Source organism: Myotis lucifugus, unplaced genomic scaffold, assembly GCF_000147115.1.
Source record: "Myotis lucifugus unplaced genomic scaffold, Myoluc2.0 scaffold_34, whole genome shotgun sequence".
NCBI classification, from domain to species: domain Eukaryota; kingdom Metazoa; phylum Chordata; class Mammalia; order Chiroptera; family Vespertilionidae; genus Myotis; species Myotis lucifugus.
In genome coordinates, this window is record NW_005871082.1 from 5,445,852 (window position 1) to 5,473,550 (window position 27,699).

Sequence of the window (27,699 nt, forward strand, 5' to 3'; positions counted from 1 at the left end):
CTTGCACTAATTTTTGTGCATCGGTCATAAAATAGAGTTAATACTACTGTAAGCCAGGAGCCAACAAGTAATAACTTTCAGAGAAACTGTCCCAATTTGAAGGAACTAAGAAAAGGATCACAGATCTGTGGTATCTTGGATCTGGATTTTGACTATTAAATAATAATTAAACACAGGTGAAATAAAATGTCAAGGACACCTATAGTTAACTAGTAGTTTCAGATAGATAAAAATGTTATTTTAGACTTTAAAGTGCATAGGTTATTTTCTGAATGCAAAATAAGAAAGCTTTTGCCCAGCTGGTGTGACTCAGTGGTTGAGTATAGACCTATGAACTAGAAGGTCACAGTTTGATTCCTGGTCAGGGCACATGACTGGGTTGTGGGCTCCATCCTCAGTAGGGGGTGTACAGGAGGCAGCCAATCACTGATTCTCTGTCATCATTGATGTGTCTATTTCTCTCTCCCTTCCCCATTCTGAAATCAATAAAAACATATTTAAATAAATAAAAAATTAAGAAAGCTTTACATTTAATCCATCAGATTTTGTGACAGTTTTAATGCATTTTTATTATACCATCTGATTTCCAAGTAAATTTGAAGACAGAAGATATCAAGGTGCTTCTTTTTTTGTGGCTGGCATATAAATTATATCAGAAGTAAAAAAAAAAAAAAAAAAAAAAAAAACAGTGACTAATGGAAATGCTGTATGCCTCTGGAGTTTTAGTTTAACAGCAGAACACTATGTTCTTTATATTCATGGTTAACTATAAAACTGTTTTCCCCTCTGTGATTATATTATTTCTGATATTCCTACCTATTGTATTAATTGGACAGAATACCATCACTTGATAGAGTGTGCCATCTCTAAACATTGTACAAGAATTTGGAGAGTGCAAGAGGCTGAATTATAGGTCCATGTACCCTAGGAAATCTTTTGGATATTACCTCCCATTTCCTTCTAACAATTTTCTGATGAAATACTGTATAAAACAGAAAATATTATATTAAATAAAAATTACATTTGTAATAAAAGTCTCTACTTTTATTGGTTCTTATTTTGTAATTCAGTTATTTTAAATGATATCTATATGTAATTTATATTATAAATATATATATATGTATATATATATACATACACATATATATAAATTGTATTTATGTGTGTATACTTATACACACCAAAAGACACCCATGTATAAAACAAGTAGGTTGATCATTATTCTATATTATATTACAACTAATAACTGGAAAAATAGCTATTTTGTTATGTAGTTATTCTAAAATTTCTAATAAAACCCTGATTTAAAGAAATAACCACTTTAGCCGATATTATAATATTATGGCAAAATGCACTACAAAGCATTTTAGTTTTATTTCATTTTTTAAAATTTTATCTTTATTTTTGCTAGTATTACAGGTTTCCCTCCACTGATTCCCTCATCCCCATAATAAATATTATCTTGATTTGGAGAGGTCTCCTTTTACATATAAGACTATATATATTTGACAAAAAATAATGTAGATAGATACAAAGGGTGTTGGGCATTCAAATGCTTATTTCATCACATTAGCATACATACACAAACATTAAAAAACACTATACACCTTCACAAAAATATTTTATTTTATATCTATCTATGTATTATATACAGAAAAAGCCAAGTACCTTTTCATTTTAAATGTTCTAATTGGTTTTGGTCTTTGCAACTATTTCTGTGTAATTCTATGCTTATATATTACTAATACATTCATTCCGTTTCTATTTTACACTAGAGGCCTGGTGCATGAAATTCATGCATGGGTAGGGTCCGTAGTCCTGGCAGGCTATCAGGGCTGATCAGGTTCCCTGCCTTCCCATCTCCCCACCTCCTCCTTCCCTAGCTCCCTCAGCACCTTGTGGCCTCCACATCGCCCCCTGGTGGTCAGTGCACATCATAGCGAGCGGTCGAACTGCTGTTCTCCCTGTCAAACTCCTGAGGAGCCACTTTGCATATTAGCCTTTTATATAGAGAGATTTCTTGCTTTACACCATTTCTATACAAATGTGATCAAAATAATTATTAATGACATTTTATAATATTCTATTGCTTCTATTGCAGCATATTATTATTCTATACATAATATATGCCTATTATTTTTACAGTGGCAGTGAAATCCATCAAATAAATGTACAAATAATTTGCCTTTTTTATTATAAGATATATAAACTATTTCTGAGTTTAAAATTATAATATATAATTCCATATTGTAAGATTATGTAACTAGGATAAGTTATTAAACATATAATTACTGAATCAAAATGTTAAGACTGTTTTGACAAGCAATAAAATTACTTTCTAAATTTTGCCTATCAAAAAACAGCATTAATTTTACAGTCCTCTGGCCTTCCATTGGTATTCTCAAATTTCATCTTCTTTTTCTTGTTTATTTATTAGCATCTAGAAACTTTTTATTTATATTTGAAAACTAATAATAATCATTTTAAAAACAAAATGTTCTTTAAAAGTATATATGAATTTATTTATATCCCTGGATAGGTTTAGAGCACCATTAGAGATTGCAGCAATAGATGCTCTCTTACTGTCTAATGAATTTATTCAACACTAAACTTTAAAAAAAAAAGCCATTTTCATGTCACAATATTTTTTTCACGGAGATGTGAAAAACTACCAGCATTAGAAGCTGAATAAGCAGTATTAATTTGATTCCAACTGGTGAATGACATGGTGGTGAAAGCTGATGATCAATCTAATGTTGATCTTTGACCCTGCAATCCCATAAAGTGTCACCCATAGGTCTTCCAGATGACTAATAATTACAGTGGATGCTTCCAGTTGTCATGGGTTTTGTGTGGTGACAAACTGTGTGTCCAGGCCTGTTTCATGTCGATTCCCTTGTCAGTTATATGTCATTCCAAAGAGGCCTCACATCACCCAGGGTACTTTTTTTCAAATTGGCTAGAAGCAAGCAGATCTAGAAGTCATGTGTCCAGGACAGAGGTTCAAAGCAAGAGGTGAAGTTCAAGAAGTCCATGTCAGATTTTAACCTGTGCCTGGGTGTCTCCCTGATCTACCAAAGCCAGTGGTTGGTACAAGGGCTCTTGTGCTTCTGCTTCTGATTTAGGACACAGTTGCTCTGTTTCTTCAGGTCACAATATTTGCATTTTAGCCAATGTGATAAGAGCTTCCAGAGGAACAGCTCTTTGAAGATGGCTTCCCTGGCCTGAATACTAGCAGTTATTTTCCCTAAGGGGAGGGAATGAGAGCTGGACAAATTTGAGAAAGGGAGTCAAAAGTTACATGAAAGATTAGGCTGATATTAGTTTACTTTGAGCTAATCAAAGCCAGATGGCACCAAATTATTGCACAAGGCCCAAATGTCACCAAAAAAATATGGTCCAGTCCTCACTTTCATGCTAAAATATAGAGTTCATCTGTTTCATCAAGCTTTTTTTTTGAGTCCTTAGCCCCCAGAATAAATTATCTAAATTCACCTTAGAAAAGTAAGCATTATAAAAATTATGACTCTGCATATGTCCCTGACACTAAAATATCTATAAATCAATATCGGGTGAAAATATGACAAAATAATTTTTAGCTCTGTGCTTCATTTGTCAAATGGCCAGATGTCTAGGATAAAATATTTTTCTCTCATAATTTTTTTCTTCAAATACTAAAGATTGATCATTTTCATAGTCCTTAGACACTTATAAAATCTAGGGACTTGAAATGTGCATTTTTTATGGAGTTGTTAGGTATGTACATTAGTCAAGGAGCCATTCCATCATTTTATTTTTTAAACAAAATGTTCAAGAGAAATCATGGTTATCTTTGAGAACATTGCTGGATGATTGCATGGTGCTAAGCATATTAGAAGGCAACCTGTAAAAGTGAGTTAATGACTGATGATTTGATGTGCCAGATGTGCCATTTATCCCACCTAAAAACCAAAAGAAAGATAATTGAAATGTTGTTTATCTGAGCAGTTAGTCCCCAGTAAGAATGATTTATGTCTGAAAATGCTTCAGAGTTATAGAGTAGTAACTAAAAGAAGAAAGTATTAATAAATGAGGGGAGGGGCATGCATGCTGAAGATTATTGTCCATGCAAATCCATCATTGAAATGCTCACAATGGTCCCTACCCAGGATAAAGGTCTCACTGTCTTTTCATAATAAGGTAGATCTATTATAAAAAGCTATAAGCAATAGGTTAAAACAAAACAAAACAAACAAACAAAAAACCTTCCATAGAATCAAAGTTGACACAATCTTTCCTTCTCTAAGTCACCTTCTGGAGTTAGAAGGATGGAATGAAGGTTAGAAAACAGGTGAAGAATGAGCACTCTGGAGTCAAACTGCCAGTGTTTGAATTTTTGCCTCAACTAATTTCTAGCTGTGCTGCTTTGCTCTTGTAATTTTGCCTCTCAAGTCTGTTTTCTCATCTAAAAAGAAGGATAATAAGTATGCCTATCTCATAGTAAGATCACAAATAGGTAACCATTATTATCCAAAAGAATGAGGGTTAATTACCTGAATATATTGAGATAAAGAGGGCTCTCAAGAATAAGGCTTCAGTTGGTGGGGAAATATACTCCTTTTTGTTCCAAAAGTAAAGGGCCTTGATGACTTCCTCAAAATATATGATTCCAATGTGTTTAAAAAAATAATCTAGTGGAAAACTCTAGATTTGATATTTTTTTCAAGTGATTTGTGTAAGTTTTCATATTAACTGGGTAAATAAGATCACAAATAGGCTCACAGCAGCTCAAATAAGGTTTAGCCATAAAATGAGTTTGTTCTGAATGATGTAAACTGTGGCTCTTAGATGTTTGTGGATTTCCAAATTTCAGATAAGGATTGTAGTCATGAGTCCTACAGGGAGAGAATGAAGTGAGAAGAACCAAGTAAAAGAAAAACCTTGATTGTCCCTAAATTAAATAATGCAAATGCAATTAACTTACAGATAAAGTATGCGTATTATATCTTTTAAGCTTCATGATAGAATAATTAAATTATTTGAGAGATAAGTTATAAATCACAATGATAGTGAATATCCTTAGACAATTACCTAGACAACAATATTTTTCCTGAGTGAATGAATGGGGTTAGCTCACTGAGTTTTAATTTGATCTTAATTTGAAAAACTCTATCATAATCCCCCCTTTTATTATGTCAGAGAATTGTCACAAGAAATGCTACCAGCTACTTTCAAAAGTCATCATGGTATATGATTCCTTTCTCAGAAAGGAATAAACCATTTCCTGATGGTGATGAGCAGAGAATAGAGACTAATCACTGAGCAACATTTCCTGGTCATTTTCAAATCTTAAAGTGATGATAAATCAAAATTAATCTCTTGCGAGTGAAAATATATGGCAGTGAAAATTAAGTATGTATATTGACAAATGCACTATTTCTTCTGTGTTCTGAGATTTGGGGGCATTAAGTAGTTAATGTGAAGAAGAGACTCTTTTTGTAGAGATTTATATAATAGATTAATAAAACTTTGGGAGTCAAACTTAATCCTCAAACATTTTACAAGAGATGTAAATTCATATCTCCTGAAATCTTCTGGTATGGATTTTAAAATAAAATCACACATTGGGGAAGGCATACAAATGTACGACATTGATAACCTACAAATATCCTTTAGTTACAACTGAAAGTCAATAAAAAGAAAATGAATGATTATTATATTTGAAATATTTACAGCTATAATCTACCATTTTTTAATGATTTGGTTTGAACTAATTTTGGTTAATGTCAAAGGAGCTTTACATTATTAAACTATTTTGATGAGCTATTTATTGAGGAACACTCTCCTATACCTTTCCTTCTACCATTCTTTTACTCACTCTGTTTTCTATCCGACAATGCTTTTCTTGCCAGAACACGTTAGGAAAGTTCTCTTTTCCATGAAGTCTCATTTAAAGATTACCCTAGCCTGTGGTGGGCAAACTGTGGCTTGTGAGCCACATGCGGCTCTTTGGCCCCTTGAGTGTGGCTCTTCCTAAGCCTTAGGAGTACCCTAATTAAGTTAATAACAATGTACCTACCTATATAGTTTAAGTTTTAAAAATTTGGCTCTCAAAAAAAATTTCAATTGTTGTAATGTTGATATTTGGCTCTGTTGACTAATGAGTTTGCCGACCACTGCCCTAGCCGGTTTTGCTCAGTGATATAGAACGTCAGCCTGCGGACTGAAGGGTCCTGGGTTCAATTTCGGTGAAAGGGCACATGCCAGGATTGTGGGCTCAATCCCCAGTGGAGGGCATTCAGGAGGCAACTGATCAGTAATTTTCTCTCATCATTGATGTCTCTCTCTCTCTCTCTCTCTGTCTGTCTCTCTCTCCCCCTGAAATCAATAAAAATATACTTAAAAAAAATAAAGATTATCCCTGTTCCCTAAAATGTCCCTTGAGCCCCCTATCTCTCTCATAAACACTTTGAATTAATATTCTCTACTGTAGATAATGATTTTACAACCTGTATTTTAATAATACATCATATTATACTGTTTGACATTTATTTGTGTGTGTCTATATTTCTCAGCAGACAGTGTTCAATTTTCATCATTGCATCACAGTAGCACATAACATAGCCGATTGCTTAAAGGTATAATCAACTGTTGGTTAATTTTGTTGTCCAATTATTCTATTAGTCATATTTCTTAAAAAAAATTGTTGGGGTTCCTGTAGTCCATATGAATACTATGTAAAACCAGAACTCAATTGAGAAAAATTAGATCAATGGTTGTAAGAATATATACACAAATAAATAACATAATTAATAAATAATAATGCAAGTATGAGCTCTATTCCTCTTATCTGTAAACCTACTGTTGCTTACCCCTGTATACTATAGAAAGCAAAAAGCTTCTGATTGCAGAAGAGACGTCCAATTCTTCTGTTGGTAATAACGAATCCACACTGTGCTCTATGCTGAGTTGCTGTTACAGAAGTCAGAAAAGCGAGGTAAGGGATGCCATGGGAGAAGCAGCTCATCCAGATACAAGAGGCTAAGATAAGGATGCCTCCAAGCTGACACCTGTGTAATGAAAATGTGTTAACGGGAGCAAGTTCACTCCTGGGTGCCTATAAGAGATATAGCTGTCCTTGTATTGCTTAGACATCATCTCATGTAACCCAACTATTCTCAAGCTGAGGCAGGAATATTTTATGAAGTAGATGGCCATTCAATTTAGTTTTAGTTATAAATGCATTAATATATCCATTTATTAGTTTTCCTGAATCCTCTGATAGGAAGGCCAGCGGCTTAGTGAAGAGCTAGACCTACTATTTCATGAGGTTTTTACATTCAGAGAATTTTGTTTTGTTTGGTTTTGTAATAGCATGAGTCAGATGCTCAGCCTCCTTAAAACTCTGAGAAGATGAGTTGCTATTCTGCCCTCTTTCTATCCCTAAAAGTCTATATATGCTGCTGGGCTTTTCATGTCATTGGGAGATAAGTTGCGAAAAAACTAAAGTGATATTAACTGTTAGTGTCTAGGATGATAATCTTGGCAGATACCTTTCTCTCAGTATCTAAGCAAACTGTGTGCATGGTGATGGAGAGGGATATTCACAGGTAAGGAAACTCTTCCATGGTGCTTCCAACTGTCCCCGTGGAAACATGGATGAAGTAACTTGAAAATTCTTATAATATCCCAGTGGAAGAGAAACAGAACACAGAGAACACTTGGATTCATCTTATCACCAAGTTATTTTTTACACTTTTTCTTTTTACTCTAAAGTATTTAAACATTGGAATAACAATAGTGTTTAGTTCACGGAATGGTGGTTCTCAACCTTCCTAATGCCGCGACCCTTTAATACAGTTCCTCATGTTGTGGTGACCCCAACCATAAAATTATTTTTGTTACTACTTCATAACTGTAATTTTGCTACTGTTATGAATCATAATGTAAATATCTGATATGCAGGATGTATTTTCATTGTTCACGACCCACAAGTTGAGAACCACTGGTAGTGGATTAAATGGGATAATGAATGGAAGGTGTTATCACAAAGCCTGACATAGACTAGCCTTTACTTTTATGGAGGCACTAAGTGTATAATCTTGGGTTGTTGTGTGTGTGTTTTCCAATGAGAATATATTGATTCAGAGTAAAGACATACAGGATTAAAAAAGCAGGAGTAAGCATTTGAACAGCCTGCTGCTTTGGAGAATTGCTAACTATCATTATGTACATGATGGTGTAGGGGAAGCAGGTTATAATACATTTGAACTCATTCCAGCAGTGGTGACCCTTTCTCTAGGCCAGATGTTTAAATGACTGCTCACTGGGGATGTTTGGGATTATAAATATGTCCCATCTGCTGCTGCCGTCTGCCCACTCTTGAAAGGTTTAAAACCACCCACTGCACTCCGCAGCATTCGCAATCCCCATTCCCATCCACGGGAAAATTAGAAGGTGACCAGACACCTTTGGTTGTGGCAAAGCCTTTCAGCACTTGCCCAAAGGGAATAAATGAAGGTCAATGCAATAACTTCGTTAATGTGTTATTGGGTAGAAGTGTTATAGGGCATATTTTATAATTAAATTGATAGATGTATGCATCTAGATCAGCGGTTCTCAACCTGTGGGTCGCGACCCCTTTGGCCGGCGAACGACCCTTTCACAGGGGTCGCCTAAGACCATCCTGCATATCAGATATTTACATTACGATTCATAACAGTAGCAAAATTATGGTTATGAAGTAGCAACGAAAATAATTTTATGGTTGGGGTCACAACATGAAGAACTGTATTTAAAGGGCCAGAAGGTTGAGAACCACTGAATAAACATAAAAATAAGCGTGCATTTAAATTTTCAACTCTAGAAACCTGAAGGCGTGTTTGCAACATGTATAAAATACAGAATTTTTTCTTCAAATGGACTTTTAGCTGCAAATATTTTAAGACCTTAAAATAATAGGTTCTTATAATTTGAATATGCAGCACTAAGAGTAGTATTATTAATACTAACAGTGGTATTATTAATACTAACAGTAGTATTATCAATGCCATAATGTATTCAGGTTAGGAAGTTCCCCTGCTTTCCATTTCTCTGTATTTTAGCACCCCAGTTTAGGGGTTATTTTCTTCATATACTTTGCACTTTGTAATTACTTTATTAATTATTTGTTCACTTATCAGCTTTCCACTTCATTAGGTAATTGTTGCCAGGAGAGCAGGAACTATTTCTCTCACCTGTTTTTACACAGTGCCCAGCAGAATGACTGGCAAACAGTAAACACACGATAAATAGTGAAGATAAGTTAAAAATTAACTAAGAAACCAAAAACACTAATCAGAAAAAAATATATGTAACCCTATGTTCATAGCAGCACAATTTACAACAGCTATTATCTGGAAAAAGCCCAAGTGCCCATCAGTAAATGAGTGGATAAAAATGCCATGGTACATTTACTCCATGGAATACTATACAGCTATAAAAAAGAAGGATTTCTTACCATTTGAGACAGCAATGGAGGGACTTGGAGAGTATTATGCCAGGTGAAATAAGGCAGTCAGAGAAAGATAAGTATCACATCATCTCGCTCATATGTTGGATATAATGAACAAAATAAACTGATGAACAAAACAGATCTAGAGATATAGAAGCATGGAACAGACTGACAAATTTCAGAGGGAAGTTGGGGGTGGAGGGTGGGTAGGGAGAGATTAACCAGAGAACTTATATGCATGTATGCATAGCCCATTGACACAGACAATAGCATGGAGACAGTAGTGCCTGGGAGGAATGGGTGTGAGGGGAAGGAGTCAAAGGGGAAAGAAGGGAGGACATCTATAATAGTTTCAACAATAAAGATAAATTTTAAAAATTTAATAAAAGATCACTTATATTATCTAGAATTGTTCTAAATGTCAGATACACTGAACAGAATATCAACAGGAAAATAATTCCAGATTTTCAAATGTTTTTATTTGCCCTTCAATTCCTTCTGGAGCATAAGGCCATTTCATATGTGTGTACACATAGACCCAGATGGCAACTGGGAAGTTGCCTTTATGGAGAGTATCCTGCCAACTTGAATTTGTGTTTGTTCTCTTAACTTAAGGAGACTACACATTGAGATGATTCTATTTGCATCAAGGAGAATCACCATAGATGGATAGATAGATGGTAACAGAGAGATCTTTCCAACGAACTCCCTTTAGCATGGGGCAGGATGTGTACTCAGACAGCCTGAACCTTCATCTTATTCATCCTGAGCAAGCCACTTGGCCTCAACTAATGCGCATATTCTTGTCTGTTAATTAATATAAAGTCTGGCACATGATTTTTGTTAATATCAAATGTCTTATGCCATGTGAAAGCAATTTGTAAACTGTGTAGGAGGAACCCAATACAGAAGGGTTTGGTCCTGACAATTGTTAGGCTGCTAAAAGACTTATGATGACTTGATTTTTAGGAAGATAATAATGGTTTGATGGAAAAAATAGAGAAGTCAAAGTACTAGGTTTTTACTTAAGGAACAAACTGAAAAATTGCATGAAGCCAGAAATCAGAATGGAAATCTAGATACTTATATTACTTAGTAACTATGATATATATATAAATATGTCCCATGGGGCAATAACAAATAATATATAAATCTCTAATATTGATCTTTCTTATTTCATCTTAAAATAATTGAATTAAATATAACTTGTTATTTTTTTAATTCTTTATTAGTTAAGGTATTACAAATGTGTTCTCATCCCCCCCATTAAACATAACTTGATATTTTAAGCATAATTATGTAATTGTGCTGTCCATTCTTTCTCCATCAATATCCAATATTTGCAATGCTTTTCAAACTTAAATATGCATAAGAATCACTTGGAGAGAGGAGTTCAGTACATATATATGGGTTCCCTTTCTAGAGGTTCTGATTCAGTGGTACTGGTATCCAGCATGTGCCTTTGCACTTCTAACAAGCACCTAGATGCTGCTGAGGATGCTGTCTCATTGAAATACTGTGGTGTTTTGTTTTGTTTTGTTTTTATCATGGATACTAGTGGCCAGTTGCATGAAGATTCGCTCAATAGGCCTTCCTTCCCCTGGCTGCTGACACCAGTTTTCCTCCGGCACCCAGGACCCAGGCCTTTGGTCCGGCTGCAGCAGCGAGGCTTGGCTTCTCCTCTCTGGCTGCTCCCAGCCCCTCCTTTTTTTTTTCCAGCTCCTTGAGCAGAGCCCAGGGAGGGCAGGAAGCCTGGGTCACCCCTGGCAACCCAGGCCCCCAGCCCCTCCTTGAGCAGAGTCCAGGGTCGGCAAGAAGCTTGGCTTCCTCCATCACCAGAACAACCCAAGCCTCCTGCTCTCTCCAGCTCCGTGGCCATCGCCATCTTCAGTCGTCATCAGTCTTCGCTCCACGCCCACCATCTTTGTTGGATTAATTTGCATAGTCGCTCTGATTGGCTGGTGGATGTAGCGGCGTGGCAGAGTGAAGGAGTGATGGTTAATTTGCATGTTTCTCTTTTATTATATGAGATAGGCAAAACTATATTTTAGAATGCATAGTGTATAAGTCTGCTTCCTTGAGAATCAAACCCTGAGGCAGAGATTTGCTTAAAGGAATATTAATATTAAAGTACTCTTAAGAATGATGTCCTTTATGGAATGAAGGAAACGGACTGGACAGAGCAAGCATAGTGAGCTATGAGGAAGACGCAGCATAGGACACAGAGGTTCTACAGCTACTATGGCTCCTCAGAGTTGTTGCTATTCAAGGCAAGGTCAGGCTTTCTACCTTCACATCAGCCAGTAATTTGCTGTAGGCCTACCTTGGGAAGAAAGTATAGCATCAGTAAAGTGATATCCTTCAGAAAGGGTACAGAGGAATTACTGGGAAGGGATTCAGCTCTGAGCTCTCAGAAACCAACATTTTTAGCAGCTTAGTACATGAGTGCATTGTATTGAGGGAGGGACTGTGGTGTGCATGACTCACCCCATAAAGGTTGACTATTTGATATTTGGAATTAGCTCCATTTCTGTAGGATCCAGGTACTGAAGTTTATACTTCAATATCAGATTACTTGGATAAAAATATATATTCCACTCTGAAACCTCTAAAATATGGAGTCAGCAAAAACAAAACAGAACCACATAAAAGTGTGTACCCCCCACCTTGCAATATTTTCATTGTTTCCTGCTCTTAAATGAACTGAAAATAGTGTATCAGCACTTTAGTTTCAAAGTGTCTGTATAAAGATTGTGAAATGAAAAGTGTTGAGGAAAAAATGTCCCTCAAACTAGTTCTCTTTTTCATAACAACAATATAGTAATTGATTTGGCCTGGAATTTTTACATCTGCCCTAACCTACCCTACTGACACAACAAATACATTAATTAACTGAATCAAATGCGATGTTTTAGATAAACAATTTGGGTGAAATAATTAGATTTCTTAAAATTATTTTATTCAAATATACTATATAACTTTTACGGATGTGAAAAGGAACAACATGGATTATCTGCCCCCTTCTGATATTTTATAGGTTCATAAACTGAGGTCTTGAGTTGAATTGTCATTCATTCATTCAACTAGTATTTATTGATCTTTTGCAATGTGCTAGTCATCTGTAAATGCAAAGATAGAGAATAGTGACCTTATCCCTTATTCATGCAGTTTAAAGTTGTGAGGTGTGTCTGACAAAAAAACACACACAGACACACAAATAAATAAATAAAGATATAATTAGAAAACATTATACAGTGGAATTAATAATCACATTATGATAAGAAGGACAAAAGTAGGGCTCCACTTGAGTGGGAGTTTGTGCAAGAAAATTCACCAATGAACAATGAGGAGATCATTTCAGGCAGTGAAAGATGTTACAACTACTTTTTCAACAATTTGAAGCTTTGGATGCCTTTATAATAACCTGGTTATAATTAACAGGGAAGGAGTAAAGGGAAGCCTAGATAATAGAGGCTTGCCATTTATACAGCTTTGCCAGAAAGCTTCAGTTTAACACTCTCCAAGTCTATTCCCCACAGATTGATGGGGGAAGGGACTGGACAAAGGACACATGCCTCAGGAGAATTGCCCATAAAACCACAGATTGTATTTTTTTCGCTCACTATTTTACCCACAGGATATAGCACAGTGCTGGCATACAATAACTGTTAATATATACTTTTTCAATGAATTAACAAGAATATATGTAAAACAAAATCATATATTAAAAAAGTGTCTTGAATCTTTTTGAAGAGTATTCAGACCTTTTAAAGAGGATCCTTATCTAGTCATACTCACAGCCAGATAGTTCCAGTGATTTATTTTGAAATGCAACTATAGTTACTTTAAATAATCTCTAACAAATAAGTATTCAGTTTAATAAGTCTATTTCTACTGCAATTATGTGAAGAAATGAACTGATTAGACAAATAAAACTCCCCACCTTAAATATTTTGATATAGCAACTGATACTAAATGGTATTTAGATACAGTGTACATTGTTTTATAAATTATAGATATTTAATAAATGGTTTTGTAACAAATACACAAATACTCAAATAGTTAAAGGGAAAAAAATCTACCTATTTCAAGTTGACATCATATATGCCTAGTGATAAAGTAAGAAGATCTATTAAACTGGATAACTAGCAGACTGTGAATTAGCATTCTGAAAATATACTCCTCGATAATAATATGGCAACATTGAACAAGTAATTACATTCTAGTGTTGTGCATGATCTGCCATAGCAAATTTTTAGCTTATTGAAGCTTTATTTGGGAAACTCTGATGAAATTAGTTCTGAATCCATCAAAGTAATATCAGCTATTAGAATGCATTTTTTCTCAATCTGTTTGCGACTTTTCACTTCCATTTAGCTCAATGACCCATAAGCAGACTCCAATTTATAGATCTTTATATTTGCATGAAAAGCATAATCACATGCAAAAGGAAACGCTATTATTTTAAAAATAGGTGCAAATGTCTGCTTAGCTCTGCAGGACTATCTGAAAGCCCTTTACATCTTCAATCTTGGCTGACAAGAAAAATGTTTGCATATAAATCACCATTTAGCTAGAAGTGTTCGACTTTCAATATGAAAAGAAGTTGAAACATACCGAAAAACACTTTATACAACCATTTTTATGTCAAATTTGTTAACAGTGCTCAGTACACTATAGGCATAATCTATATCTACTCTCTCTCTCTCTCTTTCTCTCTCTCTCTCTCTCTCTCTCTCTCTCTCTCTCTATATATATATATATATATATATTTAGAATCAAATTGAAAAACCAATAACTCCATTTTGTTATCCTTAAAGGTCCTCAAAAGCTGTAACTATATATATATATATATATATATATATATATATATATATATATATATACATATATTTATATCTATCAATTAAGGTATAAATAAGCTACATATGTTTTTAGATATTGATATATATGTCAATATCTAAATGTATATCTATTTAATAAAGAAATAAATAAGCAATGCATTTTTACTGAAATAACATTTAAATGTAATTATAAGTTCCAACAAGTACAAAGATAAAATGTAATTAAACCCTTTCCAACAGCATGAATGGATTTCAAGCAAGCAAGCAACAAATCAGAAAGAAAATAACTACATTCCTCGAAGAGAGCAAAGTCTTTAAAAATGGTTATATAAAGGTATTATGATCATAGTGGACAAAGTGATGTAATTCAGCATGTAGTAGTGGCCCCTGTGTAAGTGTATATAATAAACCAGCAGGACAAGTAACTGCAGCTGAACAACAAATTCCAGGGCATGGCTTCCGGTCAGCAGCCACATCTCTTATTTGCTCTCGCAATTAACAGAATATATTTCTGAGCTTGGAGTGATGGGACCACTGTTTGGAATTGAAAGTGCAACTGTGATCATGAATATTATTTATTTCATAAATGAATCAAGTTTCCTACCTTGGTCTTATTAAAAACCACCTATAGGCATCTAGACTTTAAGGGCTGGCATGATATTCTTAGAATCAAATTGAAAAACCAATAACTCCATTTTGTTATCCTTAAAGGTCCTCAAAAGCTGTAATTCTCTGTATACTAAAATGAAAATGTTGACAACAATGTCCACAATTTGGTTTTGCTTTTACATTAAACATCACTCTGTGGCACAATGGTATACAGGCTGGTATGAGATCATTTGGCCATGGCAAACAAAGCCCATGAAAAATATGAGGATTATTGTCTCATTCTGTTTTATACCAAATTAGCATATGCTACAATAAGTTCAGCAGAAGTAACCTATATTGAGGCCTACTAGTTGGATTACCAACTTGGGGTGACTTTGGATATGTCACTGAAATCTCAGGGCTTCTATTTCATCATTACCATATGGAAACAGGTCCCCAAATTCTTCCTGTCTCACAGGATATTCAGAAGGCTGCCATCGTATGTTAAAGGGTTTTTAGATTAATGTGATCAGCTACTGCATCCCATTTATTCTTTACCACTTTACAATTGAAATGCACATTGTAACACTCAAAAAAACTGTGTTCTAAGGTGGCCAAAAGCATTTCCAATTCCTATTCACCCTACTGCTCTGTGGGCTATCAATGTGCATTTAAAGGCCACACCTCTGATAGTGCAACAGATCCTGGGGCAGAAAAAGGGCAAAGTATATTGCAATTTGAAATGTGAATCAGTAATTAAAAGTGGTGTGGACAATAAGGCAATTGGGAATGATTCATCTATGCAATGCTGGGGAGAATTTCTAAGAAAAAAGCCAAAGAGGTTATTTTAATGAGAACAAATATGTCATATGAATAATTTATTTATGTGGAGTGTGTGCATATATGCTATATAACATATTTACAATATGCATATATGATACTATTTTTGAGCATTAGAACAGAAGAAAAGGATTCACAAAGTATAATAGAGAAAATAATGTTTTAAAAAGTTACATATATGAATCCATGAAAAAGATCTAGGTGATAATTAAATCACAAACATACTAAAAGAAACTATTACAATTTCTATAAAGTAATACAATTTCTATAAAGTAACAAAAATACCAAAAGCAATTAAAATATGAATAGTTTGGATGAGCAGCAAATAGGATTGTGGTTGCCATGGGCTGGGGATAGGAGGAAATGGGGAGGTATTAGTCAAAGGGTACAAAGTTTGTTTATAGAAGATTGATTCTTAGATAGAGATCTACTATATAGCATAGTAGTAACAGTTAACAATACTGTGACATAAAAGTTTATTCAGAGGGTAGATATTATATTGTATTGTTATTACACAAAAACAGTAATAATTAATAAAGAGGACAGGAGGAAAGTTTTGGAGGTAATGGTTGTGTTTACAGCATAGATTGTGAGGATGGCTATCTACAAATTCATCAAGTTGTATATGTACAACTTTTTGTATGTCAATCATCTATAATAATAAAAGTATAACATGCTAATTAGACCGGACATCCTTCTGGACGACCTTCCAGACAAAACTGGGCTGCAAGGGAAGCCTGGGTCCCAGGTTCCAGAGGGAACCTGGTGCAGGCAGCCAGGGGAAGGAAGGCCTACTCTCGCATGAATTTCATGTATCAGGCCTCTAGTGCATCAATAAAATCGTCTAACAAATCTGGATATATACAAACAACTGTGACATAGAGCCGATGTTTTAATAAACTCATAAATAAATAAAGTATGAATATTTAGTGATGAAGATAGACAAAATAATACAAAAGACACTGATTAAATACAAATAAACAAGTACAAATTTAGGCTCAGGACTAATAACAAATAATAAAATAATATTTTTTTAACCAACCAATTTATTAAAGAGGAACTAGTGGCCCGTTGCACGAAAATTTGTGCAAGAGTAGGCCTTCCTTCCCTGGGCTGCTGACACTGGCTTCTCTCTGGCACCGAGACCAGGGCTTCCCTTCCTCCAGCTGCCCACAGGCACCTGGGACCCAAGGCAGCTTTTCCTGGGTGGGCTGCAGGCACCTGGGACCCAGGGAGGCTTCCCCCAGGCCAGCTGCAAGCATCTGGGACCCCAGGCGGCTTCGCCCGGTGCCGGGCCCCAGCTTTGTCATGAAGGACGTCTGGAATGACATCTGGAAGACGTCCAGTATATCTGTTCTAATTAGCATATTACCCTTTTATATAGATGATTCATATTGATGAGAATTTGGTGAAATGGAACTTAGTCACGGCTCATAAAAGCAAATTGTTACAATGGTTTAAAGATCTATGGTAATGTATGTATAGCAAGACTTAAAACAGTTTTGTATTATTGAAAAAATACTTTGTAAACATCTCAATTAAAGACATTTTCAGATACTTCCCTAGTTTGTTAGGGAAAAATAATTTTGTATTTGACTTTCATGAGCGTTATAAGAGAATGAAAATCTTCAGCTTGTTGTAATTTGCTATGTGTTTTTAGCTAAGCTATTGGGGAAATTGATACCAATGAGGTAGAAAAGACCTTGCACACTACGCAATCTAATGAACTCATTTTACAAGTGGCCACTTTGGACCATAAAGCCAAAAAAACAACAATAGTACAATAACAAAGACACCACACAAAGTCATACACATACACACATTTTGTTCGGAATAAAACCTAGATTATTGTGTGAAATAAAATAAAAGAAATAACAAAATCTACATATGTTACTCTCCATATTAGAATATTTTTGTTGTATTCAAAAAATACTTTTGTTTTAATGGTCAGAGAACTTTTTTCTGACAGTGAAAAATCAGCTGTGTGTGTGTGTGTGTGTGTGTGTGTGTGTGTGTGTGAAAAAGCATAATTTTGTAGCCAAAATTGAATACGGTCTCAACACTGGACTGATAACTGCTTAGTAGATCCTTCTATAACCCAGCAGTTCAGTCTAGTGCTTAATTCCATCCCATTACCTGAGTGCCTATCTTTTCTCAGCTTCTTACAAATAGGTGCCAGCTAGTTGTTGTAAAGCAAATCCAGTGCCAGCAATCAGAGTCTCTTCCCATTAAGTTCCTGTTGAGCGTCTGCCCAGACAAATGGCTTCACTTCTCAGAGCAGCCACACTCCAACGGGATGGATTCCAGGACGTGGTTTGCTTGGCACTGGAAGGTAACCCACAGGCTCCAATAGCACACACCTCACTCTATCAGCAGTGGGGTAAGAATTTCATGAGGAAAGTAAGGTAGATGATGGGTCACAGCATATTCTACTTGGCTGTAACCAAACTGGAAATAGCTCTCTTTCAGGGCCTGTGATCATTTAATCCAGTTGTTTAAAAGCATTTTTATTAATTTTTAGAGAGAGAGGAATAGAGATGGAGAGAGACAGAGAGAGAGAGATCGGCTGCCTCCTGCACGTCCCCTACTGGGTCTCGAGCTGGGAACCCAGGCATGTACCCTGACTGAGAATTGACCCTGGCAAACTCTTGGTTCATGGGATGATGCTCAACCAACTAAGCCACATAGGCCAAGGCTAACCCACCTGTGACCCATATTTAGTTTGTTTTTCTTGCCATTGTTTACCTCCTTAATCAGCAACCTCTGCACAAAAATCAATGACTCCATTTCTCCTGTTATTGGCTGTGCACTGTTATGTTTAAAAAAAAGGAGAGGAGGGAGACAAATCAGATGATATTTTTAAATTTTTCAACTTGAGTGTTCTCTCCTATGGATTTTATTCATTGAGCTGCACCTGCTTACCAATTATAGCTTAATCATGTCCTTTGGAGCTCACAGTTCTCCTTAGCATTCCACACCCTCCTCTTGAGGGCTTTGATGTCAAAACAAAGGGGCATCCCTCATACCTGGAGGTCTAGCGAATGTCTAAGTGGGCTCAGAAAGGGATCTGAATATCAAAGGCAAAGCAAGAGACTGACACACCATCTCAAATCCCTGCTTTATGTTACTTGAAGTTAAAAGATTTCCTTTAATTTTCAGGCTTTCATGGATTAACCACTGCTAGGGCAATGCTATTTTCAGGAGAAGATTATACATTGCACATGACCCTGTTCAACAATCTGGCTGACAATGAAAACAGCGAGGAATAGAACAGGGGTGCCTCCAGCCTTTTGGAGGATGTCTATTGCAAGCAGGGCAGAGGAGATCCAATTTAGATTATGATACTCAGGGAAAAAAATGCAGAGCATGAACCAGGAAATTGGCTAAGTTTTTGTGCCTCTTCGGGCCTTTGGTTTCCCTCGGAGTTTCAGTGGGAGGGCTAACATGTATATGTTAGCTTCTTAGAGTTTGGAGCATACGTATGAAAAAGTCTACTACAGACAAACGTGTGTTATCTTAGAAGAAAAACTACAAGTAAAATAAGCTACCTACCTGAAAAAGATGTTTTGTTTACGAGTTCAATGTTCCAAACTAGCAATGAGGGCTTGGCATGTGAAATTGTAATCCACGAAGACCTATGAGAGAAGATGCTGACAATGAGGAGAGCGTTAGCTAATACAACTACATAGCAGAAAGCACTAACTTCCCCAATGAAAAGCTAAAGGTTTTCTTCTCCATCGCTGAGTGAATCAGTGCACAGATATTGCACGTAAATACTACTTGCCTATACTTTAAGGGAAAATATTTCCCCTGCATTCAGATATATTTTTATTAAGTCAGGAAATTTAAAGAAAGAGTAACATAAGAATCAGCTCTCACCACCTATGAAATAACACTGCAACCATTTCAGTACATGTGTATTATTCATTTTTTCTTCTCTCCATGTATTTCAGGGATTATGTGAGTATATACACAATGTACTTAAAAGTATATAACCTTACTACTTTAAAAATTTTTCCCTAAATAATTTATTTTACCAATTTTTAAAAAAATTCTCACCTGAGGATATGTTTTTATTAATTTAAGGGGGGTGAAGAGAGGGGAGAGAGAGAGAGAGAGAGAGAGAGAGAGAGAGAGAGAGAGAGAGATGGATTGCTTGCCTCCCTGACATATCCCAACCAGGGATCGAACCCTTTACTAATAATGTTTGATGTTCCAACTAACTGAGCCATACCATCCATGACTAAAAAAATTGTTGAAGAAAATGTTTGGAGCTATATTTTATTATATCAAATAGTGAGGAGCTATTTATGCCTGGATCCTCCTTAAGCTTTTACATTTATTCAACCTATGAATTTGATTATTTTATTAACAAATCTAAGAAACTCAAAAAAGATTTAAATTGCTTTTGCATAATGACTACTATGTCCTAATATACATAGTTAAGGTCAAATATGTTAAATAAAATTTATATTATGTGATTTTATTTTAAATGAAATGAAAGGAGTCAAACAAGAACACAAATACTGCGTGATTTCACTTATACAAGGTATCTATATTAGAAAAATTTATAGAGATGAAAAGTATAATGGTGGTAGACAGGGGTTTGGGGAAGGGGGAATGGGAGTTATGTTTGATGGGTATAGAATTTGAGCTTTGCAAGATGAAGAGTTCTGGAGATAGACGGTGTTGATATTACAACAATATGAATACATTTAATACCACTGAATTGTACACTTAAACATGATTAAGTTAGCAAATTTTATGTTATCTATGGTTTACCACACTCTTAAACAATTTTTTAGTAAAAAAAGTTCTGTAGACTTGTAATATGGTACCATTTTTATTGCAGTTATTGCTAAACATATAAAAATATTTTTATACATATCCTATTCCTTTTTCACCAAGACATTTCAAAAAGCTGTTCAATTTTCAGAATAAAATAACCACTTTTTTATCATTAGCTATTGTGAAATTCTTTGCAATGGTATAATTTTATTTCTCTGAAAATGATTGTGAGTTTTCCATGGCAAAGTAGGTTTTACTGATTTCGTTTTGTCCATTATCAGTCGTTTTGGGAATATGAACTGAGCTAAAGGACTATTTCTGCTCATACCTCTATAAAGATTCTTTGCATAGTCATTTTCTTCTGTGAAAAAGGTAAGTAAATGAGTAAAGAATGGAGGGTCTGGAATTGTGCTGGGAAAATATATCAAATTAAAGATGAAATGTATCTGGCCTCTTATATAAAATAATCTCAACTGCTATTATCTAATGTACCTTATAAAATTATATCAAATAATATATGTTGAGAAGTATGTGTACATTAAATTACAGGCAGTGAAATTTATGTGAAGTAAAAATCATGTAACTTAGTTAAAATACCCAAAATTACTCTAGCCAGTTTGGCTCAGTGGATAGAGCATCTTGGCTTGCAGACTGAAAGGTCCAGGTTTGATTCTGGTCAAGGACACATGCTTGGGTTACAGACTTAAACAAGTAGGGGCTGTGCAGGAGAAAGCCCGTCAATGATTCTATCTCATCATTGATGTTTCTATCTCTCTCTCCCTCTCCCTTCCTCTCTAAAATCAATAAAAAATATATTTTTAAAAATACCCAAAATTGACATAAGCTAAAATTTCCTTTGTATAAATCAAACTCCTTAACATAATTATTACTTTGTGTAGCTCTATTTCAAAAAGTGTTTTCACTTTTCAATTGCAATCAAGCAGATAGATCCTTTACAGAAAAATCCACAGCGTGTTTCCTAGAATACCTTACAAAACAGTGACACATTCACACCATGATTAAACCTTACTCAGATTTATGTATTTTTTAGCACCACCCAAGGGTGACATGATTGTCGAGTAAGGCTCACTGAACTGAATCACATAAAGTATACTACAATTTTACTCCCAGTGGGAATTGTCACATTGGCTACATAATTTTCATCTTTTTAAAATTATGAGAATAAAAATAAAGCAAGGTTATATGAGCAGCCCCTTTTATCAGAGTCTTAATAAATGAATTTTATTAACAATAGACATATTAAATGCAGAAACCTTAGCAAAGAGTTATATTGAAGAGGCTTACAATAGCATACATTTATCTGAAACATAGAGCATGCAAAATAGCTTTAATTTTGTATGGATTACCTCTTGGAAGGAAATAGAAAGCTTTCATAAATCATATGGAAGGAAAAATTAACCGTCTTTGCATTTTGATGTATAAATACTAGTGGGTGAATTTATGTACTTAGATTGTAAAGATAGATTGTCTAGAGCTATTTTTGTTGTACATTAGAGAAAACCCAATCAAACTGGCTAAGTCAAGAAAATAATTTTATTGGATTATGTCACTACAATGTCCAGAAGTAACAACAGCATGCAGGTGAGGCTTGATCAAGTGACTGAAATCGTATCCTGCGGGTTCAGAACCTCCCATTTCTGTGCTCTGTTGTTCTATTGGCTTCATTTTCAACTTCCACTTGGGAGTCCCAATAGCTCTAGGGTTATGTCATTTTTGTGGCCAGCAGTCCTGAAAGAAAGAACAGCCCCTCCTCCAGAGTGGTAGTTCTTTGTGGGAGAAGTTTTGCTCCAAAGCGAATATTTGGCAATGTTTGCACATAACATGTCATAAACATATCATGATGCCCAAGGGGGGAAACTACTGGCATCTAATGGATAGAGACCAAGGATACTGGTAGCCATCTTACACCACTGAAGGCTTCTGGTCCTGGGCTTTGTTTTTTTGGTTGGAAGTGGATTTTTATTTGTTTTTAAATATATTTTTATTGATTACAGAGAGAGAAAGGGAGAGGGAAAGAGGAATAGAAACATCAATGATGAAAGAGAATCATCCATAGGCTGCCTCCTGCATGCCCCCTATTGGGGAGCCAGCCCAGAACCAGGGCTTGCACCCTGACCAGGAATTGAACTGTGACCTCCTGGTTCATAGATCATAGATAGATGCTCAAACACTGAGCCATGCCGGTTGAGGCTTAAGTGTTGTTTTTTGAAAATATTATTGAATCAATACTTTTCTTTGTTATAGGTCTATTCTTACCTTCCATTTCTACTTGTATCTACTTTAGTGGAATATAGTATGTGTTTTTAGGAAATTGTGCTTCACTAATACCAATAATGTGGATTATTTTTCAAGGTTAACACTGAGCTACGGAGTGGGAATGGAATAAGGCAAATTAAGACAACAGAAACTTGCTGTTTTAATATGATTGCATCATTTTGGTTGAATAGTGTTTCCTGAGTTACTTTTGTTAATTTCCAGATTTACAAAAAGGTTGATTATGATGTGTTTGTGTGTGTGTGTGTTTTATTTATTTTCACTATTTTAGTTACTTTTATAGAAGGATACATTTTACAGTTCCTTACTTAACCATTTTGATATCACAATATAATATTTTATTCAATATAGTTTATTCTGCTTCTGTGACTTATAAAACAAGAAAAAAATGTTATTTTATCAACTAAAATTGCTATTTATTTCTTCTTGTGAATAGCTTTTGCATATTTGTTATATACCTTAAATTTGGCTCAATATTTATTATACCTAGTACATACTCTGAATAATTATGATATCTCCAGTGTTATACTGATTTTTTTAAATAGGAAAAATAAGAGAAGCCTGAACAGAGGTTGATTGTTTTCAGAAATATTTTAAATTTGAGAGCATAGGCAAAATTGATTTTGTTAAAGGGAAAAGCTATAAAATCACAATTTAGAAGTTTTGCTTGCAATTTTCTACATATATCTGTCAATAGCCATTAGTATTTAAATTCAAAGTTGGTGTTCTGAGAGTTATTGTAGCATACTTGTTTTTTTGCCATTATCTGAGGAGTAGTTTTCTTTGTCATTTTACTCTTTTATTTCTTCTGGATTTTCTTGGCAAATGTGAAGGAAATATATCACAAACTAAGAGGAAGTCACACAGTTGACAAATTATAAGGTTTACTTTTCCTTTCTTATGGTATAACAATTAAAATGTTTTATTGGAGGGTAAAGAACAGTATGGTTAATCAAACATTTAAGGAATGATAAAACTTCTACATTTTTTTGAAAATGATTTGTTATTATTTAATTATGTGCATCCATTGAAGTATATTCCAGCAATCTCTTGTGGATGGATGTTTGTGTGTTTTCAATAGTGTGCTTTTACAAATAACTTGATATACAGGTTGTTTGCTTTTTTGGCATAATATTTTCATGGCAGTATTCTATAAGTGGGATTTCTGTATAAAAGAATAAAAGGTTATGAATATTTGTTAAATACTTCTACATTCATTTTAATAGGATTTGACTCCTTGTCCATTGTCATGAGCAATTTTGAGATTATCAGTTGTTTTTTTTATCTCTCTAAAAAATGTGTTGACAAGATTTTAAATGTTGCCAATACTTTTTCTTGCTTTATGAGTTCTTTATCCGAGATAAAATTACAGATATTTCTTTCAGTTTGTTATTGTATTTTGATTTTTCCTCTAGTGCTTCATGCAAAACATTTTTGTTCATTTTGCTGTAATGGAGTCAACTTATCAATCTTATATTTTTTTATGAATATTTGAGACCAAATTAGAAAAGCTGGTTGCAATCTCAGGTAACAAATAAATGTTATCATGCATGTATGATTTTATTTTTACATTGAGACCACTGAATTGTTGCATGGTATGTGTTAAAGAGCCAGTCTTTTATTTGCCTAAATGTCCACACAGTTGTCTCAATACAATTAATTGAAACATATATCTATTTTGCAATATTTGACATGCCATTGTTTTTAATATATGAAATTTTTAAATGTTTTGGATATCTTTCTGAGTTTTTATTTTATTTAATTGATCTTTCTGTTCACATGGTTCTATAGTATTTTAATTTTAGAGGCTTTACAGAATGCTTACATATCTGGTAGAGTTAAACTCCCTTCATTACTTTCATTTTTAGGACCTGCTTGCCAGACCCTGATCTTTGAACAAGAGCAGGTAGCAAAGAAGAGAAAGTTGCTGTGACTTGGGATCTTGCTGAAGGTCTTTTCCTACATCTAGAAGGGTTTAGGAATCTGCAGAAGGGGCTGCAGTAAATTAATAATGAGACTAGATGCCCTGACCGATTTGGTTCAGTGGATAGAGCGTCAGCCTTTGGAATGAAGGGTCCTGGGTTCGATTCCAGTCAAGGGCATGTACCTTGGTTGCAGGCACATCTCCAGTGGGGGGTGTGCAGGAGGTGGCTGATTGATGTTTCTCTCTCATTAATGTTTCTAACTCTCTGTCCCTCTCCCTTCCTCTCTGTGAAAAATCAATAAAATATATTTTTAAAAAATAAAATAAAGAGACTAGACATGAAATATAAATTTGGAAGGCATTTTTGGGAACCAAAGGAGATCTAGCTTCAGTAACCAAGTTCTTTGAATCTCTGGACCCCTAGATTTTTATTAACACAAATTGCCCTAAAGCAAAGCAGATACACGTATCAAAGGTAAGGTTTGGTATACAGTAGGCATTGCCAGATTGGGGGAACTGCCTTTGGCTGTCTGGCAGCCGGCAGTAATATATGCAGATGTTTAGCCCTGCTGAAACCTCAAGCTTCATCAACCTTTTGATGAACTTTTTGCATCTTATTATGCCCTGCTGGAATTAGCTTCCAGAAGGATCTGTTCTAAATTTCAACAAACATTTACTAGGTAAGTTACAGATGACTTTATTGTTCTGACACTGCAACTCATTGTGCATATAGTAAGACAATAACTTTTTTAGCACAATTGTTAAGACCACAGCATTCATATTCACAATCCCTGGAGTATCCAAGATGCAACTCTTACCAACTGTGAGGTCTTGGGCTAATAATATTCTCTAAGCCTCAGCTCTACTGTGTTGAAAGGGGAGATAATAATACTACAACTTAATGTTTCAGAGAGTATTAAAAATAGAAAATGTATATTAATAGGTTAGCATAGTGACTGGAATATTGGAAGTTTTTAATAAAATTAATAATTAATTGAACTGGCATAAATATTTTTCTATCTTAAATGTTGTGAGGATAGCTCTTAGTTATCTTTAAACTAGCTTATCTCCTTAGACTATCAACAAAGTTCTCCAAAATTATAGATTCTTAATTCATCTTATTAAATGACCTAAATTTACATAAAATGAAACTGCAGTTCATAGAGGTGCATTATCCTACAGAAAAGTAATGACAAAGTCTGAGAGAGAACCCAGTTTTCACTTCTCCCTTCCATAAGTTGAGGGAAAGACAGGATGGTACATAAATTATTTGTCCAAATTCATGATCTAATGTAAAATAAAGACATATCTATCTTCTCCTAGAGAAGCTGATATTTGCAATGCCTTGGTTTTTAATATCAATTTTATTTTTACATTACCATAGAGTTTCCCCCAATTTTATTCTACCTTATGTATAATGTAAAGTAGGAAAGTTTAAATGCAATGGTTAAAATATATCCACCTTAACTCTATCACCAGTAATAAAAGCTGGCCCCTCTTCTGGCATTACTATGTTTCAGCTGCAGACTAACAGTTTAAACACTCTTCAGTGGGAGGCTGCGACTTCAATGCAATTTGTCTTCATGTTTAACTGACGGAGTATAAAAAAAAATCATCATATCATACATTCTCACATATCCTGGTGCTGTCAGCTTAATCAAACCGGCAGCATCATTGCTTCTGTAACAAGCCCTGTTCTACATAAGGAGTGAATATGCAACATGGCATATTGCGGTGTGCAGTTTTACACATCATAAGTGTTTATCTCTAATACAAATCACTGTCCTCCTGCACAGTTAGAAGTCATCAGTGGAGGATTTCTCCTTTACTGACATAGCATTCAGGTTCTCTAGGAGTGGCCTGCATGCTTCAATATGAAAACACAGGGAAAATTAAAAACCAACATCCATCCTCAAATCTCTATAATCATGAGTATGAAAATCGAACAATAGAACAGTAAGTCGCTGAAGGATAACATTAAAAGGTAAGTAATATTTGGGAGGCTTTTCATATTCAGTGTCCTCCACCAGTAGCACCTGAGCTTGAATGCAGCACCTGAGCTCTGATAAAACACATGGCTCAGACAGTAGCATAGAAGAAAAAGAGAATGACAAGCAACTGTACTTGTTTAAAATAAAGATTCTCTCTAATCGTGTTGATTTAGTAGGTCATGGAAGTAGCTTGAGAATTTAAATTTTTACAATCTCTCCCCCTCAGGTGACTCTAACACAGTTGGTCTAGGAGTGCAATGTGAGATACCCTGGAGGTGGAAGGAGGCATCGCATGACACTAACCTGGTGAAGGCCTGGAAGCAGCACATGGCTGCCAAGGTATAAAGAGGATCACACTTCATTCACACGTCATGTTATTACTCAGGATCCACCAGGAATGACTTGATTCCCTTTATAAAAGGCAGTGGTTTACAACCCTGCAGGTATATCAAAATACCTCATGGTAAGTATTCTACTGCAGTAAGCTCTGAGGAACATGCAGGTTTGAGAAAGACAGATGGCATTTGCCCAAAGACCAGACAAGACTGAAAGTTTCTATTCACTGTTTAAATTATAAGCCAATGTATGTTTTCATATTGTACCTAATAATATTATGGAATTGAACAATTTTTTTTATGTAAAAATATTTTTTATTGATTTTAGAGAGGAAGGGAGAGGGAGAAAGAGAGAGAGAAACATCACTGATGACAGAGAATCATTGATCAGCTGCCTCCTGCAGAGCTCCTACTAGGGACTGACCTCCTGGTTCATAGATCGATGTTCAACCACTGAGCAACACTGGCTGGGTGAAACAATTTTTAGTCAAAGTGTTCATCTTGACTAATTTAATAACACCCATCTCTAATTGCTGTGACAGATCAAAGAGACAAAATTTACTGTCAAATTTACTTTATTTTGACATTGGATAGGAATAATAATTTAATGATATAATACCTC